Genomic DNA, 19745 nt, shown 5'->3' on the forward strand with positions numbered 1-19745 from the left:
CCGAAGAGGTGAGTCTTGGTGACTATTTCTCTTTAATTTGTCAGTGGGTCAAAATCACGCAAATGGAGATTTCTCAGTTGGTGATGAATAAGATCAATTGATACTTCTGGTAATTAAAGCATGAAAATGACATCAGGAATGCCTGCTGTGCTGAGTAATGTATTTGCAGGTGGAAGCTTGGCAGGTTCGATTTCATGGTGTCACAATATCAGTGCAGACATCCGTGGAAAAGAATCAACTGCTGAAAATGATCAAATGTGAACTAATCAAGAAGAATGCTGTTTTCTGAGGGAAAGAAGTAAGTGCCTTCCTGCTGAGTAGGAAGAGACAGAACATTTGTTTAGGATTTTTTTTTTTGTGTATTTTTTGAGCTTACCATAATTGATGTTTAATTCTTGAGGATGTTTTTTTGTGTGTGTGTGTGGAAGGACTGATACTGCAAGGACTTGATAGTTTAGGGCTTTATAGGCCTAATTTGCTTTCTGGAGAAAAAGACTGAACCCTGAGTTCAGGGAAGCTGATATTTCTCTTTTGCAGCCATTTCAAAAAAATTACAGAATTTTCAGTGTAATGAAAATGGGGAGATTAACAGATTTATTTAAGTAAATAATGTAGCCTTCAAAGACTATTCAATGGTCCTGAAACTGGCTGGATTTTTATACAGTCATAGAAAGAGGAGTAATTTACTCTTTACCTGTAAAATTACTTTTCCTGAATCACATCTATATACAGTACTTCACATGGGTTTTGTTTTGGTGTGGGCAAATACTTTGGTATAGATTGTCATGTAATTTGAAGTTACTAAATAGGGTTTTTTTTTTTTTTTTTATTTTACAGTGTACTCATTTACTGAAAAACAAAATGAGAAGGATAACTTCTCCGAGGTGACGGGATGGGACTGTGTGCTGGTTCTTTCCAGATGGAAGTGTGGTGTAGTGTAAATAGGAAACTTCTTTGAGGAGTAGAATCATGGAACTGTTAGGATTGGAAGGGACCTTTAAAGGTCATCTAGTCCAACTCCCAATGTGAAAAGGTTTTCTTTGTAGTAGATAGACCTATTTTAGTGTTAGTGTCTGAAGCTGTCACGGTCAGTCAGTGGACTAAGTGTGGTAATAGCTTGATACCTAAAGGGGGCCTGTAGGAAAGACAGGGAAGAACTCTTCAGTAGGGCCTGTTGTGACGGGACAAAGGGTAATGGTTTTAAAATAGAGGGAGGTAGATTTAGATGAGATACTAGGAAAAAATGTTTTACACTGAGGGTGGTGGAACACTGGCACAGGTTTCCCAGAGAGGTGGTGGAAGCCCCATCCCGGGAAACATTCAAGGCCAGGTTGGAGGCGGCTCTGAGCAACCTGATCTGGTTGGAGATGTCCCTGCTCCTTGCAGGGGGGTTGGACTAGATGACCTTTGAAGGTCCCTTCCAACCCTAACCATTCTATGATTCTGTTATTAGCATCTTATTGTACATGCTAACAGCCGCGCAGACACTGAGGATGGTGGTGTGTGGGGGTATTTTTCATAGTGAGGTATTTTGGGGTTTGGTTTTTTGTTTTGTTTTGGGCTTTGATTTTTTTTTTTCTGTGATGTTTATTAATATGGGCTTAAACAGCAAAGCTTTGTCATACATCCTGTATCCCTGCTGTTCATTGCTGTGTCGGGAGCCCATTTTGGGGGTAGCCATACTCAGCCATTACTGGCTGCCTAACCGGGTGGGTTTGTGGTGGGGTGCTGGGGAGGAGAGGATAATGGCAGGGGCAGCCTGGTGGATACCGTGCAGTTTGACCGAACTCAGCGGCCCCATGCTGCACAGGCAGGCCTGGATGGCAAAAGGCACACATGTGTCCTTCATAAGCTTCATTAACTCTTGGAGAAGAGAGAGTGCTACTTTGACATATTAATTAGTTGCCATGCTTTCTTTTACTCCAAGTTAACCTTTGCTTTGGTCGCTTGATTCAAATTACTGATAATTGCAAGGCTGTTAGAGGTCTGTTTATGCAAAGTGTACTTAAAGGGGCTTTGCTGTCTGAGGGAACAGGCAAATGTTTCATGTCACTCGAAGGCTGCTGGATTGTGGTTGTCCCACACTCCTCTCCTTAAAAAGAGAAAGAGCAACTGAGGAGAAACAAAGCAAAGATAAAACTACAGAGTTCCAAGTTACTGCTAAGGAAACCAGTTCTTCTTCATTGGAAAACAAAGGGAATAGCAAAAGATTGGTCTGATATGAATTTGTTAGGCAAAGAAAATATTTCCTATGTTATTTCCCACATTATGTTACGATATACTGTGCTCAGAAGTTACTGACTTTCAGAAAGTTCAATACATTTTTTTCATTTTTAACATGAGTGCTGAATAATGTAGTTTACTCCCAAAGAAAAATAGTAAGATTTTGGATTGTTTGCTTGAAACTTTCTGGCCAAAGTAAGACCAAAAAAATGTACAAGTTAACTTAAACTGGTATAGTTTCATGGAGCTCAGTTTTTTTTCTATACATGTTTAACATTGTGCCATGGTTAATATTTTCCTTAACAGGTTAAGACAAAAAACACCAAACATTTTTGGGAATGTAATTTTAAAACAAAACAAAACAATTAAAGCAAACAATGCTTTTCACAAAATGTTCTTTTGACATTTTTTTTTTTTTTCAACTTTTCTCCACTATTTCAGTCAAAGCTAGTGCCTGGAATCCCTGTATAGTTTTGATTGCCCCCAAATAGGATCAGGTTTTTGTTTCTATCGATAAACTAGTCAAGTGAAAAATTGCACTATGACCTAATTTCTAGGATTTATTTACAACATGTATTTTCTGTTGGCTGAGTATTGGTTGGTGAGTCCTGGTAGCACAAACAGAAAGATGGTTTTAGCCAAACTTCGTCCAGTTACTTCTTCTTAGCTAAGGTCTAAGTTTTCAGAAAATAGCGGCATAAAAACTGACTCTGTCCATTTGTATGTACAAGCATTTGCATTCAACTGTTACAGAAACATTCTCTTAAGCATTCTGATTTGTGGTTATTTAAAACCAGGACATTACAGTTACTTTAAACTAGGTCACTTAAAACTTGAACTTCTGTTTTGGGATGTGTTGTATTCCTCTTGCTGTGATAATTCACTGTAACAAGGCGTGGGACTCTGTCAAATCTATACTATAAAATAGCATCTACCATTCAGATTGAAAGCTTCTTCTGGGCAGAGATGAGTCATTCTTACATATTCCTGTTACACCTTGCACAATGGGATTGTTCCTTCTTAGTACAACCACTTTTCAAGTAATAAACGTAGCAGTAAAAATACTTTTCCCTGAACTTATATCCTACAAAAAAGTACCATTATCTTGCTGTCAGGAACATTTAAGTTTCTTTTTTTTTTTCTTTAAGTGACCTACTTTGTAGGGTAGGTACTTCTTAGACTTCTTCCTTTTTCCACAACCAATCTGTCTATTCTTTCTTGTGCAAATCTCATTTTCTTTGGCATTTAGTGCTTTGTAAAATAATTTTAATTCCAGATAAATATTAAATTTTAAGTTAGTGCTATATTTTATGATTATAAAACAGGAATGCTAACATGAATCTTAGATTGACAGATTGCTTTTATACAAGTATGTATTTTAATTCATCAACATAAAGAATAAGATTGTTTTGAAAATTTAGAAATTAATTTTTAACTAGCATAGTTCTGTGCTAGGGTATTTACATTGTTCACTGTAGTAGATTTGGTTGATTGTTATTCTGATTGTTAAAAGATGTAAAGCAGAGGAGCGGGTCTTATATGCCAAAAGAAATGTTGTTGGAGTACCTAAAAATAATGTACTGCATCTGTCTAAAATGGAAGAAATCTTCGAATCTCTTCTTGATCTGCCTCTCTTCCAGAAGACCTGCAATAAAGCGAAAGTGACCGCCAAATGGTTCAGTAGTGATAGAGGAAAAAAGGGGCTTTTTATAGTGACAGGACAGCCTGAACAAAAGTGGCAGAGGCTGCTTTCCTGCTAGAGCTTTTAGCTGCTGGTTTTGTACTGTGCTTTCTCCCAAGCTTGGCGTGAGGTAGGTAATTCAAACTACTTTTCTCTCATTACACATTTTCAGTATTGCAATAACTCAGGAAGACCTTTTCTCATATAGCTGTATAGTGTGCAGTGTTCCATTCTAAGATTTGATGCAAAGGGTCGTTTCAGCACAGGTGTGTACCATAGCCCTCCACAGATACATGTGCCACAGGTGATGAGGGTTAGTCTTCATTGTAAGGAATATCATCTATGTCCTTACAATTTTTGAAATTACTTGCTTGCTGGATGGTTATTCTGCAGGGCTGAGATTTGCTGAGTATTGCTTTTCATTTCACATGCTCTCTGTGAGACAACCAGCCAAACTTTTTGGAATGAAGCATGTGATGATGGAGCATGTGTCTGCATGTCTTAGGTGTCCATCATTCATATATTTTGTCTCCTTTTCAACTTGTCACATTTAACACACCTCTGTTTTAGTGAGGGGAATTCGTTCACACTGATATGGTTATCATCTTTGTCTTCCTCCAGTTTAAAACAAAACAGCATATTTAAGTATTTCCCAAATACTGACCTCAGCTATGTCATCCGAGAAGGAGCGGAAGTCTGCCCATCATTGCAGGGCTCTCTCTGTGTTACACTTTTCTCCGTCAAAGCAGGTGGCTGTGTATACTATTGATGACATAAGTTTGGCCACCCCCAAAAGTTATTTGGGTTTTTATCTCTGGTGTTATGCAGAGAATGTTTCTTTCTATTTGTAAAAGATACTTGATCTTGTCTTTTTTGAAAAACCCTTTCTTACATGTCTCAGTTACCCTATATATACCTATGACCACAGAAATCTGTTAAAGACCAAATTGTCTTAATTAGGAGAACAGCTGGACATGCTTGCTGTTCTTTAGAGTCATGAAAGGGAAGTTGTTAAATGCAATATCGTTTCATTCTTCCCTACTTGGATGGCAGATGTGCAGTCATCCCAAAATTGCTGTCATGACTGAATATTAGCACTGTTTAAATAAATGACTGCCAAGTATAGCCTGGAAGGAGTTAACAGATTGTCGTGTTCCTGCTATGAACTGAGAATACCTTCCCTGCTGATGAAGGGGATGGGGCCTTTAGGGTATAGACTTGTGGAGTAGAAAATGCTGTTCATTGGGTCTGAAGGATCAACTTGCACAGTCACATGGTTTGTGCCAGACACAGGATGTTTTTCTGAGAATCCAAATGAGGTTGCTCTGTAAATTATGCAGGAAACCAACAGTGCTGGATCTGTTATACACTTTTGTGGTTTTGTTTAGTGAGGGGGGGGCCTAAGGTGGTAGCTTCTGCAGGAAACTGCTAGAAGTTGCTCCCCTTTGTTCAGTGGACTCAGCTGGGCCTAGGGCGGACCCACTGCTGGCCAAGGCCAAGCCAGTTGGTAGCAGAATGTTTCGTGATAACGCCTCTGCGATAACGTATTTAAGAAGGGGAAAACAGAAAGGAGAAGAAAAAAAAAAAAAAAGATGTGAAGAAGCTGAGCGGGGGCAGAGGCGCAGAGGGGGAGGCGCAGGCCTCATGGGCCTTGCAGGCCTCACCCTCTGGCCTCTCGCCAGGCGGCCGACTGGGCCTGACTCGGCCCGGCCCGGCTGCAAGAAGTGGAGAGGAGATGAGATGGATGATGTGAAGAGATTCTGAGAGGTGTCTGCCAGCCTGTTGTGAAGAACTTTTCTTGTGAGAGGAACAGCTGCAGATGCCAAGGTCTGTGAAGAAGGAGGAGGAGGAGTAATGCAGCTCCTGGCCAAGATTCCCCTGCAGCCTGTGGTGATGACCATGGTGGAGCAGGTTGTCCCCCAGCAGCCCATGGAGGTCCACGGAGGAGCAGAGATCCACCTGGAGCCCATGAAGGACCCCACACTGGGGCAGGTGGATGCCTGAAGGTGGCTGTGGCCCGTGGAGGGCCCGTGCTGAGGCAGCTGTTCTGGAGGGACTGCACCCTGTGGAAGAGATGACCCATGCCGAAGCAGTTTCAGGAAGGACTGTGTCGTATGGGTGGGACCCCACAATGGAGCAGGGGAGGAATATGAGGAGTTCTTCCCCCGACGATGAAGCAGCAGCGTAAAACATTGCATAAGGAACTGACCGCAACCCTCATTCCCTCTTCCCCCCTGTGCCGCTGGGCGGGGGGGAAGGCAGTAGAGATAATGTTAAGCTCGGGAAGAGGGAGGGGTGGAGGGGGAGGTTAACTTGTTCTCTGTCTCGTTATCCTGCTAGTTTTAGTAATAAATGAATAGTTTTCCCCAAGTCGAGTCTGTTTTGCCTGTAACGGTAACTTTAAGGATTTTCTCCCTGTCCTTATCTCAAACCTTGAGCCTTTTTTCTTGTATTATTTCTCCCTATTCTCTCAAAGGGTGGGGGGAGTGAGAGAGAGAGACTGCGTGGTCTGGTCCCGATCAGGGCTGAACTACGACAAAACTCTTTGCTGCTGTGTATAGAGTGGTATCGGTATGGAAAGGGAAGTAATCTAGAAAGGAAGTTTGTGGATCTAGGTGTCTTTTTACCAAAGTTAGCTGCTTATGTTTGTTTTGGTGAACTGATGATGTTCTTAAGGGCAAGGGAATTCAATTTTGCTAGGTAAAAGTTCAGAGTATGTTGTTCCTTCTCAGGTGCAGGAATTTACACTTCCCTTTGTGAAAGTCCATGAGGTTCATGGAACCATTCATGAGGTTCAGGAACCGTTCATGAGGTTCCTGTCAGCCCATTTCTCCAGCCTGTTAAGGTCCCCCTGAAAGGCAGCATGACCCTCTGGCATATCAGCCATTCCTCCCAGTTCTGTGTCACCAGCAGATGTGCAGAGGGTACACTCGGCTCCATCATCCAGATCATCGATGAAGATTTTGAAGAGAATTGGACATATTATTGATGCCTGGGCTACATTGATCATAGTAGCCACTCTTGTGGCTTTATTTTTAGGGGTTATTTTTTTTTTTTCCCCTGCCTTTGGTCTGGTTTTGGTGTGTTGTCTTGAAAAAAAAACAAGCTGATGTCCAAAACATCCCATCTTGAATGTTGCAAAATTGTCACTCGTATCTAAATTGCCATGCTCTGCGTGTGGAGGTATCCAGTTGTCTGTAGTCATACTCCAGGTTGGCTCCGAAGAACATGAATGAGTGTATTGCCTCCATATTCAGTCACCTTCACAGCCTTCTGATTTAATTAGGAGTTGCCTTCCTAGCTTTTGGAAAGCTGCATGAATTTGCTCCTCTCTTTCTCTCTCTAGCCTTCCTTAGATCTACTTGCTGATCCAAATCTTTGTCTCCTTGCTTCTTCGCCACACTTCCAAGTGGCTGGAAGTAGTGCTTGTACAAACTACCACCTTTATGTTCACAGTGCTGGCTTTTTTCGCCAACTTTCATTCTTTGTTTGTGTCAAAGTCTCTCACTTGATTCAATTACAGCTTTCTTTTCTCTACTCCTTTGTCCACAATCGTTCCTGAATCATACCTACTTTTGCACTGGATTGTATATCATCGTTTATTGTTTTCCCATTCCTGATTGCAGCAGGATTCTTCTTTCCTCATTTCTTGTCACTTACTGTCCTTCGGTCTGTGGCCTACTCCTATAAGTCTGGGCATCCTTTTGTCCCCACTTCTCTCCCACCTAGGTTTCTGATACTTTTCTTTTACCTTTTTTTTTCTTTTTTTTTTTTTTTTATATTTCCATAAATTCTGTATTTTAGTTTCCTTTCTGCTCGGAAAAAATATCCTTTCATTTTGAGGTAGAGCAGTACAAACAATAAATAATTTGTTCTGTGCATTTAGGTTTCTTCTGTAAAAAAAAGTTTGTTCAAACTGGGATAATTCATAAGTATCATCTGAATGTTTTCTGTGAACAAATTTCAGCTGTGGGAGGCTCACGAGGAGACTTTCTGTGTGATTAATCACATACGTTGTGTGCTGATGTTTCTGTTTCTTTGGTAAGATTACAAAAACTTGGTCAAACATCTACCTAGAAAACTGTTTTGCTTGCTTTTCTTGTTTGTCCCCCCTACACCTCTAGGAGACAAAGCAAAACCTTTCCTAAACCCTATATGTAACCCCTGAACAGCAGCAGCAAGAGTAAACAAAGATAAGTTTCAGCTTCTTCCAAGTACTGTCTGCTTGCTAGTGCAAAAATAAAATAAAAAAAAAAAAAACCCTCAAGAACAAAATTAGAGTTTTATACTTGAATTCAAGAACCTGCATACATGAAAGGAGGAATAAATCATAACTCAGTTGTGCTTTTACTTGCTTGTCACTCTTTTTCAAAGCGGAAGGCTTTTGTCTTTTTCTTGTCAGTCCAGCATTTTTTGTGGGAACCTGAGTTTTCATAGAGTTGAAAAATGCTTTCATTAAATGAGAAATTGCAGTACAAAATAGGTTATATGTGGGTATATAGTATGTCCTTTATATGAAAAATGGTGCCTCATTATTTAAAAAGTAATTAAAAAAAAGTATTGTTTTTAGCTACTCGGGCTCTGCCCACACAAATACATTTAGCAATATTTCTAAGTCTAAGCAATGTCTTCTAAGACTGTTGTGGGAGTAGACATGTAAATAATATTTCATTATTTTCTTTCCAAAACCTCTGAGTATAGTGAATGAGGTGCTAAATCTGGATAAATGAAGTCTTAAATCTGGATAAATTATATTTAGGCTTGTGAAGCATGATTTATCAGTATTTTAATAATATTTTTAAATAGTAAATTTAAGTAAATAATTGCTAATTTATCAGTAATAGCAACAGAATGATTTTCCTGTTAGAAGTATTCTTGTTTATGGAGAAAAATAGGTGCAGTGTAATTACAGTAAACACATTTTTTTCATCTAGTGAGAGATAATATTGCAGACCACAATGTTCCAAAATGTTTAATGCATAAATTATAAAACTGCTGGGCATAAATTGTGTATTTAGCCTTGCTTGCATAAAATACTTCCATGAATTTGAAGATACTTTTTTTTTTTTTTAGTTATAAAACTAAACTAGTTTATTTATATTAGCCTTTTTTTTTTAATATTTTTTTTTTTTTAATTCCTGCCAGAATGAAATGGAGACAAATAAATTTGTATTTTTGGGCTGATTTGGGAGATAAATTACTGTTTTTGTGATAGAACTGTTAGTCTTGCCACTTGAAATTTTGGTATATGAAATACGGGTTTTGGTGCTATCAAAGATAATGTGTATATTTGACACTTTTTTTTTTTTTTGCCTGACTCCTCTGGTTTTTAATATTGTACCACAGAGGTTCATCAGTAATAATTTTGTTAATTATTATTTCAAAAACAGAATTTTATGTATTATGGTTATCAGCTTCCTACGTTCTCCATCTCACTTTCTGCTGTTGTAAGCTGTAAGTGGCATATGGGTTTCAAGCTGTGGTTCTCATTTCCCAAAACATTGCCGGTTAGGATGTTGGCTCTGGGACATGTGAATGTGAAACAACTACGAAATGCACTTTTGAACTGTTTTGCGTATCAGTAAATCTGTATTACTAGCTGTATTTCATGGATTATAAATCAGTAGCGATACTGAATTTTTCCTGTTTCCTGTGGCTTGAAGCACATTCCGAGTGTTTTCATGTGATGAGTTTCTCACTAGGTCCCATCCGTCTCGTAGGGGAAAGTTCCGATTCCAGCAATGGTGAGGATTCTTGACAGCTCAAGTTCTCCAGTAGGAACATGTGAACTTTGGATTTTGTTCTCACAGCATGTTTACGTGGACACTGGGGAGCAAGTGACTGAGGCTGAAGATCAGACAAACAGTTGCCTACATATGGGAGCTTTCTTAACCAAGTATATTAAAATGTAATTTTTATCTTCTGTTTTATGGGACTTCAAAGACTTAACTCACATAGAAAGTCTGTGATGGTCTTATCTCAGAGTCCTCGGATTGAGTCTTCTTTATTAGAAGCATAAATAATTGGACACAGTTCCTGACCTTTGGGCAGGAAAAGCCCAGGGGAACGAGATCGTGTGAAGGTTAGCTTGTCTCTGGTCCTTTGTGTTGTGATTCATCCTTTACTGTTGAGATCATTGTCAGGACAATATGGAAGACCATATGGTTACTACCACAGGGCTACCTTGTTGGCAAATAGAGGGTCTCATTGTATTCTGGTTCCTCATAAACTTTAACCTCTGGAGCCAAAATTCAGCAAAATAAATAAAACAGTGAAATCCTTGTCTGATTTCCCCTCGCCCCCCCGCCCCCACAACGCAGTCACAAATGCAGAAAACTGAGTCAAGCACACTCACATGTATTGATAGGCATTCCCAGCAGGTTTTAATTTGTTTAGTGCTGTTGTTTGTGGGAAAAAACCTTCTCTCCTGTGCAGTTGTTTTCATTTTGAGCTTTTCACAGTAGGTAATCAGTATCTTAGTGAGAGCAGTGCAAGGTTAACTTTTTTTTTTTGAAGCGCAGGTCCTAGAAGTGAGGCAATTTTGAGTGTTTGAATACAAAACCTGTAATACTATACTATTGAGTATGTTTATGTCCAAACTAGTTGTGACAAAGAAATGAAGCTTGAGTAAATAAAAGTAAGCTATAGAAATATTTTCGGCATTACAGCTCATGAGCACTGTTTAGCTTTAAAGTAATTCTCTGAACCGTATTTAATCTCTGCAGCACGATATTGATAGTAATGATAATAATTACTGTAGCATGTCTCTTGAAGCACATCGTGCTCCATTGTACCGTAGTAAGCTAGAAAATGAAATACAAGCCTCATACTTACTTACAAGGTCTTTTGGGAGGAATTTTGTTAGCAGGATTATAGGTCAAGACGTTGTGTTGCTGCTAATGTCAGCCTCCCATATAGTAAGTATACAAATATACCTATATAATGAGATTTGAATTTGAGGGTCTTTTAGGCTTCTCTGAGTATGACAATTCTTTTAGTATTGCATGCATCCTATTCCCAGGAGACGTTTGACTCCTCCTTGGGCTTGCAATGAATGACTTGTGACCTAGGTCTACAGCAAAGATGCTGTTCAAGATGCAGGTAATATGATGTGAACAACAGATTTTTTTTCTGAGGGTTTGGGGTTTTTTTTGTGTTTGTGAGCTATTTTATCTAATGAGCTTCTGTTTACCCAGAAGACTGAAACTGATGAACCTAAAAGCTGCCCAGTGGCAGTGGTTTGGGTTTGTTGGTTTTTTTTTTTTTTCATTTCCCCTACAAGTAAAACTATGTATTTCTGTGTCATGCTTACTTTTTTTGCAGTTCCCGATGTGTACAGTTTGTCAAATAATGAAGAGTGTTTTTAGAAAATGATGCATCTTCAACTTACTGCTACAGTATAGAACAGTGAAGATTTAACTAATGCTGGTGCTCCTCAAGAGTCTTTGGTTAAAGTCCTGGTTGAGTTACTTCTATTTATTTATCTCATATTAAATTAGACGTGAGTTCCTCTTTCATCTCTAGCTTGACATATGAAAAGTAATTGTTTAATAATGTTTTAGAGCCTTGAGAAATTAAGAGCATCTTAGCCAGAGACTGAGAAGATATCTGGACTATCTCCAGAATTCCCAGTCTAATTACTTTCTTCTTGCTGAACTGAAGCAAATTTATCTTTAGAAAATATGAAATATCAACCTATGAGTTCCTGTATTAAACATTTTTTCAATTAAAATAACTATGGAAATATGTGCATAGAACTAACTTTTCCTAATTGCATGGTGAGAAAATTAATTTCCATAGAGTTACAGTAAAAACATAATAATTATCATTACTCTTTTGACCCAGCAGTTGACAAAAGAATAATAACCTTTTTAGAGGTATTTTTAACTTAGCCTTTTAAGCATAATGAGTCTTTGGTTTCAACATATGCTTGATTTTCAGGCCCTATATGATAGATTTAAAAAGTAATACCTGTACTATTTTTAGTTATTGCCGTTTTGCAGTACTTCCCAAGCAAGGGATTGGAGGAAGCAATATTATGTTTTTCAGGTACATTTCATAGCTATTTCTGGCTTGTCTATGTTAAAGGGACGGTATGATGCCAGAGACAGGATTTCAGATGTTGTTTCTAAGAAAAGAGTGGGTATGTTGCCTTCTACAGGAATAAAAAGGCAACCTTGGGAGAAAAAATGTTGGGGTTTATTGATGACATACAGGAAGGTGAAAGCCTTATAGGAATGGTGAAAGCCATTCGGCATGGGCAGGGACGCTGGTTCTGAGTACAAGCCTTCCTCAGTGCCTGAATAAAGAGATTGAAAGGGAAAGTTCTTAGTGTACAGCCAAGGTAAGGGAGGCAGCGGTCTGCTGTGGTCATTGCCTCAGCTGAAACATGTGGCGGGGATGTAGGAGAGAGAAGTCTGGATGCTGGATGAAGATCTGTATGAAAGGGAGCATCTGGGCAACGGGACGCCATAGCTGCTTGCATCCACTGCGTTGAAGCTGAGGCTGAAGAATTGGCAGTTAAAGACTAAAATTAGTGTATGACTGTTTAACATTTTCTTTGCTGGTAGTCATGATAGTGAACTTTGTAGTTTAAATAACTATACTGAAGAATGCATTTTTTCAATGAAAGTGTGAAATGAGGAATGAAAAGAATGATTCTTCAAGTTGTTTTTAGGAAATGATGCTGAAGATGGGAGTGTGGAGATGTGGGAGTGTGGAATTGTGCTTAGCTGAAGAACATCGAAAAAGAGCATTGTCATGTGATCTAAGTGAAAAAAAAAACCAACCCAAATACCTCTAAATGATGGTAATTACACTAAGCAGCCTTTTTATGGAATTGACTATGGGCTCCATCTGTCATGAAAGTTGTTTGAGTTTTCAAATTAAATTGTTCTCTCATATGAAGTTATGAAGCATTAACTATGCTCCACTCACACAAATTAAACTTCCCCATTTCTAGATTAGTTCTCCATCTAGGTTGTGCCAGGGAGTTGAGGAAGGTTTCAAGTGAATCAAGGTCTTACAGAAGGGAAAGAGTCATGGTACTTGCCTTTCGCTGTCTGCTGTGCAGGATTACATCCCGTGTTGTGATCTTAGAGGCAGTTCTCATGTTGGAGGCCACAGGTCCTGAAGCTTTTCTCAGTGTCTGTGAAGCTGCCTGTAAAGGGACCCAATTCTTTGGATTTGCCTACCCTCTGGAGTTGGAGGGAAGACTACTGCGTTCAGCAGTAATCTGCTGCACTGCTACTTTGGCAACGATGTAGTGGCGTTGCTAACATCAAGTCTGCCAGAAAGCTGGAAATAGGGGCACAAGTCTTGGAGCACGTCCATAGGGCAACTCTGTCATGTTTGCATCCTAACGTGCCTTGTACTCGCCTTCCACTCAACATGGAGTTCATCTGCTTGGGAGAGATAAAGTTGTCCTGTGGAGTCAAAGAAGAATTGCTCGTGGGAATGAGTATCACTTCTGGACTGGCTGGTGCTGTCTGACTGTTTTCTGGAGTGATCCAGCACTTCTGATGGAATGAATAATGAACTACTCCCCACCTCGGAAACCTGTGCTGTGTCCTGTCTTTCTGCCTCAGCACACTGTCCTTGGCAATTTATCTTTATTTATGGTCTGTGGAGGACACTGGTTTAAGGCTACATTGGTCTCAGAGCAGCTGGCATAACGATGTTTGGTATTTTTTTCTGTTCAGTTTTGCACTTAGAAAACAAACAAATATTGTTTGGATTAAAGAAAAAAGCTACGTAAAGTTTGCTCAGAACTCTGCATCCATCTTTGGTTTAATGATCTAAGAACAAATCAGATTTTCTGTTGGGAAGGAGTTTTATGTGTATTTGTGTTACTTGTCCTTGTGCAGTAGTACTGCCAATTATATTTATTAGCCCTAAATATTAAACAGCTGGCAGGATTCCATTGTATATAAAGAAGACATTTGAGACCTGGAAGAATGCCATTTCTAATACAGCCAGCTGGTGCTTTTTACAGTTACATTCAGCACAACACTGCTGAATTTCACTGTACATTCAGTGTTGTGTTAATGACAATGGGGGAACGTGGGGTGGTTTGGGATTTCTGTAGGAAATGCCATTGTGTAAAAATGCGTTGTTTTGGACGACTGACTCTACCAAGGAAATGCTATATTATGCACCTGTTTTGTGCATTTTGATGTAAATACTTTAGTTTGTGTTTTGTTGGCAAATACAAAGCAACAAGCAGCAGAGGCTTTTCAAATGTGAATTTTCAAGTATTCCTGTGCCACAAATGTTTTTAAACTTTATTGTGGTGGTGTTTTCCTATATAAGTAGTGGTTTCATGCTGAAAAATTCCTTCTTGTGGCTGCTTCTGAAGCCATTTGCTAATGGTTTGGGTCTTTTTTTTTTTTTTTTATGAAGGCATGACCACCTCTTTGTTAGAGTCTGAGTAATAACTGAAATAGCAACAAATATATCTCTCCACTAATAATTTGTTCCTATTCTACGTATTAGAAAGCTGAGCTGTAAATGTGGAACAGGGGTTATCTTCAGATTTACCTAACCAGCAAATAGTTTGGAGAAGAACTGGCTTCTTTCCGTTCTTGAATGGCTGCGGTACGATCATTTCTTTGTAAAGGTTCACCATCAGTACTTGCCTGGCTACAGCCAGAGCTGGTGCTTTAGGTGAAGCAGAGAAGAATGCTGGAGGACCTGATGCTTTTTATTGGTGGTGTTATGAAATATTGCCAGGAGCTTATTGTTACGAGCCATATAGCTGAAAAGTGTTAGGTCTAGCATGAAGTGTGAAGTAATCTCTAGTTGTAATTACTGAAGACAGGTTTTTTTTTTCACCAGATTGCCATGTCCACAGCCTTGGGTGAGTTCCATCTTGGACAAAATTCTGCTTGCTGAAGTACCCATTATACTAAGCAGCTGCTTATTTCCATCTCTGAAAAAGCTGCACTGAAAGGATGAATCTTACTTAGTTTGTACAATGCTCGTGGATGAAAGGTGCTTTTATGCAAGTGGGAGTTCAGTGCAGATTTCAACCACAGGGATTGTTGCGTTAAGAACTTCTCAGGAAATCAACTTAACCTGTGAGATAAAGAAAATTGAAAGCTGTTTCTCAAGGAGACAGGCAGCCTAGAGAAAAATAAAACTGTAAATGTTTTGCTTGTCCAAGCTCTGAATGAGCATTTGAATGCTGGATTCAGATGTCTGTTAGGAAGTCAGATGTTTTCCTCATTGTAGTGATCTTTTTACCTCAGTGTGATTTAGAGGCTTTTGCGTGCAGAAGGGTGAGAATCAGCTGTCCTTACTAGTTTGATGATGAGCTACTCAGCTGTCTAGCAATTAGAGATGGAGGAAAAAGGTGGCTTTGTTTATCTTTTGCGATTTGGTTTAATTATTAGTCCAGTAGTCACATAATAAGGTGTGTACTCTTGCTTTCTCAGATATTGTGTGTTTATATGTGCTTAGTACCTATAAGATAGTTGCACTTTTTTTTTTTTTTAAAAAAAAGATCCTATTTGTTGTAATATTTGTTATTTTACTTCCCATTTGAAAGTTCTTTTAAAAACGAAGAGGCATTAGTGCATCCAACACTTTGGGTGTTTTTGTTTTGAGACAGGAAGGGGGTCAAGATTTATGTTAAATTTTGTATATATTTGTTATGCCTTACTGAAATGAGGTTTATTTACTTCGAAAGATATTTAGATCACTGTGGCAATGTGTATTGTGCTGTAGGCAGCAGAGCATGATGCAGTTGTAGCAGGTAGAGGGGAGGGGATTCTCATCCTTTCCACCTTCCTCCATGTCTGGTTTTATTTTTGAGTCTTTTTTAAGGTCTTATTTTTCTGACCAGGCTATCATTTTATTGGTCACATCACAGGACACTGTTTCTCTCCATCCACTGTTAGATCATGTGCCAGGAACTGCATGTACTTGTGGGGAGGAGAAGGGTGGGCTTGCTTCGCTTTCCTTATCTATTTATGTATTTATTTATTGAAAAAAAAAAAGAGGACTTTTTTTCTTTTCTGCATTTCACTATTTTGGCTTCACTTATAGTGAAAGAAAAAGGTGAAAAACCAAACCAAGCAAAATGTCAGATAAGATTTTTCCTTCAGATCTGATTGTTTTGGATAATTTGTGGTAAATTTGGAGCTATGCATTGTATGGCAAAATGCTGTATCTCGGTTTTTGTTGGCCAGATTTAATCTCTGGATACTCTTAATACTCTTATTTCACATGAACTCTTATCAGACAAGAAATTAAGATTTTTGTCTTGGTTGTAATTCTAAAACTTTTTTGCTTAGTTATGAAGAAAACCCAATTTTTAGGTTGAGGCTAAGAAAAAAATCTCCTGAATGCAATGATATGCCCTCAGGTGTGTTTCATCTGCTCCCACAAATGTGACTACTTGAGTGGCTAGCTGAACAGAGAGGGAGAACACCACAGTGGTAATACTGAGTGGATCTTAAATTGAATATTGTTGTGTGTACTTTTATACCAATATATCCTCCTTTTAAGCATACATTCTCTCTAATATGCTTATTTTCTGTCACAGTAGAGCTTCTTCATTTAACAGTTATGACTGTTGATGTAAAATCTTAGACTAGTAAAACAGCATTAGGAGAAAGTGTACCAAAGTCTGTGTCTTACAAGGGTTTATGTGATGGTAATGATAGTCTTACAATGTGACTTCCTCTCCTTTCATTTGCAACTTAAAAAAACCTGAAAATAAAAACTGGGAGGAGACCCAGTACCAGCAGGTAATTTTATTGACTTTTGAAAGCAAAATGTAGAAGAAAATTTCCCTGGTATTTCTTAAACTCCCAAAACTGGATCATTTTCTGTCCTCTGATCTCAGCTGATTGGTATTTATGGGCCTTACTTCAGCGCCTTCGGCAATGTTGTGAGGAAAATGTTTTCATATTGATGAGCCGGTCTGGAATGCATTCTTCTATGATACAGTCATTACAAGATTTTTGTTAAAAGCAAGCTTTCAGAGCTCTGGCATCCTGTTATTATTTTGTTAAACTTTTATATAGTATGTAGGAAAGTTCCACTTTGCATTTAGAATTGAATTATTTTATTCTCAGTCTCAAGCTGTCCTAAAATATGTGCTAATTTTTGTTGGCTGTTTGGTTTCCTTACTCCTCCTCAGGATTTTGTCTGTTGTTTACAGAAATCTCTCCTTGAATACATTTTTACTTTCAAGTAACTGGAAAGGTTCCTTTTCTCTGTGTTTTGGCGATGAAGTTGAGTAGGATCCATGAGAATCATGTTCAACATATGTGAAAGCTTGATTCTCTTACTGATTGAATTTGGACATATTTAACACTGCAGTAAAAAAGTCAGCAGAAGATCTAAGTACTAAAACAAAGGCGGCATCAAAGTTATTCATCTTGTCTTAAATCCTGCAACCTGTTTCCCAAGTATGTGCTTCAGGACAATGGAAATGTTTGAAATACTGGACAGTGTGCAATAGAGAAAGAAAGTATTAGACTGAAAAAAAAATCTGTATGTTTGATTAGGATATAATTCCCTTTTATTATACTGAAAGTTTTTTAGGTTGAATTTTCTTACGCAAAGTTCTTTTTTTAACAAGAAAACCCAATACAAATGTTATTTAGATAAGTGGCGAATATTCCCATGTCTGAGGCTTTCAATCTTGGCTTGTTATGTTGCTATGGTATAAAGTGTGTCAGATGTTTCACACTTAACATGAATTATATTCTCATTTAATTAAGGTGACAATCACAGAGTTTTTAGAAAATGACTTGGAGATCTTTGGGGTTCTTTTATAAAGATACAAATGTCTGTGGTGACGATGGTTTGTCTTTTTTGTTGTGGTTTCCCTCTGCCCAATATTATTTCTTTTAGTAATTTTTGAAAGTCTTGCTTATCATAATGCATCTTTCTTAAGACATGGGGTTTTATTTCAACATTTCAGCTGAGGCTGTGCTCATGCTCTTGTTAAAGATAACAGCAGACGTCCCTTGAGAGAAAGATCAAGGATTCTTACACAAGTGTCAGATATACATCAAAAAGTAAATAAAAGTTTTATATGAGTGAGGATTAATTTCTGACTCTTCAGATAAATAGCAGAGAGCATTGTGAAGGACGCTTAACTATTACAGCAAGAGATGTGCAAAACAATTTGTTGTTACATCAACTCGACAAAGGATGTCATTGGAACTGAATTTCTTTGGTTAAGAAATGTTTTTTGGTAGCACTTCCATTTTCCACAATAAGAAAGTTAACTTAATGTTTATACATTTCTGGCACAATGAAATACAATTCTGGAAAAACTGGAAAAAAGTTATGTCAAATACTTCCTTTTTTTTTTTTTTTTAAATGTTGATCTCTTATTTCCAATGAGATGAACTTTTCACCAGGAATGTCTATTTTATGCTCATACTCAGGAGTTCTACTGAACTGCCAGCTGTAACTTTTTAACTTTTGTTAAAAATGTATTGATTTCATATAAAATTATTCACTGAGGAAAATACTAATTCTAAACAGTATAATATAGAGTAATATCTCAAATACCTGCTGATCAGTAACCTCAGTGCTTTTAGGAATTGAATGTGTATTTTTCAGCTTTAGAATATTTCTGCATTTTCCAGGTGCTGCATGAAACCCTCATATGCCTAACTTTAAGCTGATAATAGAATATTTTGACCATTTTGATCTTCTGCTTGTAAATATCTCCCCCCCCCCCCCCCCCCAAAAAAAAAAAACAAAACAAAACCTTAATAGAAATTTGTAGTGTTTGCACTAATCTTAGCAGTTTTAAACACTACGTTTGGCCTGTATGGGAAACCATTGCCGCCTTTTTACCACAATCTCTGGAGAAAATGGAAACTGCACAGACATGTATGCATATAAACGTGTGTGTGTGTGTATACAGGGGAAATGAAGACCCCGCTTAATAGTTTTTGAACTCAGGGGTGAATTTTAGCAGTTTCATAGAGGAATAGGGGTGTCCAAATGCTTAATTCTGTACAAGATTTATGAAAATAAGCAACAGAAGGAGAGGAAGAGGGAGAGAGACAGAGATGCCATTAATACTCCCAATGAGGAAGAGATTTTTTTGTGCTCACCTTTTATTAGACATCAGAGTCCTTGTTGGAGATGAAGCATGAGACACAGATTTGTAGGAAACTAGGCTTCATTAATTCTGTTGCTCATGGCGTGGCTTGTTTGTTTACCTCTTTTTATTGTGATTGCCTGGCAACCAAGGGAGGGGGAATAAAAAAGAAAATATTATTTGCCAGTTGGTACTCTGTCAGTGAAATGTTGAAAAGTTACTGCACTGACTATCTGAAATGTGAGATTCCTATCATAATGATCTTTTTGTTTGGGAAGGGAATTGCTTGAATAAATAGCAGAAGGCAGAAAGTGTGCGTACATGGGAATGCAGTCTTTTCTGTCATTGCTCAGCAAGGCATAATAAATGTGACTTTTTTTACTGGCTGAAAAACTGTACTGAATACTAAGAGCCAGTAGATGAGAGCAGGGTCAGTTTTCAGTATTAGCACAAAAAGTGTTTTTCAGGTAGAGTTTGAATGATATTTCTGTAGAGGCTTATGTGAACATCTCACAGATGGTGAAAAGCAATTACAATGGCCAAAAAAAAATAAATTTTTAAAAACTAGTTTAGAAATAAGCAATGATTTGACTGCTCTGCTCAGCAAGGGTGGGACATACTAGCACATGAAGATGTTTTTGTAAGGTTTCGAAGTAATTTCACTTGGTTACTATTTGTCTTCCGATTTCTCAGCACTGTATTCCCAGACTGTATTCTAGCATGCACAGTGATTATGTAGTGCAAGTTATGTCCCCCATCCAACCA

At 38.3% G+C, this 19745-nt stretch overlaps 1 protein-coding gene across 3 annotated transcripts in view; it reads left to right on the forward strand.

Moving 5' to 3' along the window:
• Nucleotides 1-19745, forward strand: part of EPHA3 (EPH receptor A3) — a 234182-nt gene that overhangs the window by 51196 nt on the left and 163241 nt on the right. The window contains exon 1 of one of the 3 annotated variants that reach the window (XM_086763056.1): nt 15225-15317. The exons of the other annotated variants lie outside the window; for them this stretch is intronic. The gene's annotated coding sequence lies outside the window, so the exon portion shown is untranslated. Of the gene's footprint in view, nt 1-15224; nt 15318-19745 lie in introns of those variants that run through there. 3 annotated transcript variants of the gene reach the window in all.

The sequence above is a fragment of the Chlamydotis macqueenii genome, chromosome 1 (assembly GCF_036417535.1).
Source record: "Chlamydotis macqueenii isolate bChlMac1 chromosome 1, bChlMac1.mat, whole genome shotgun sequence".
NCBI lineage: Eukaryota > Metazoa > Chordata > Aves > Otidiformes > Otididae > Chlamydotis > Chlamydotis macqueenii.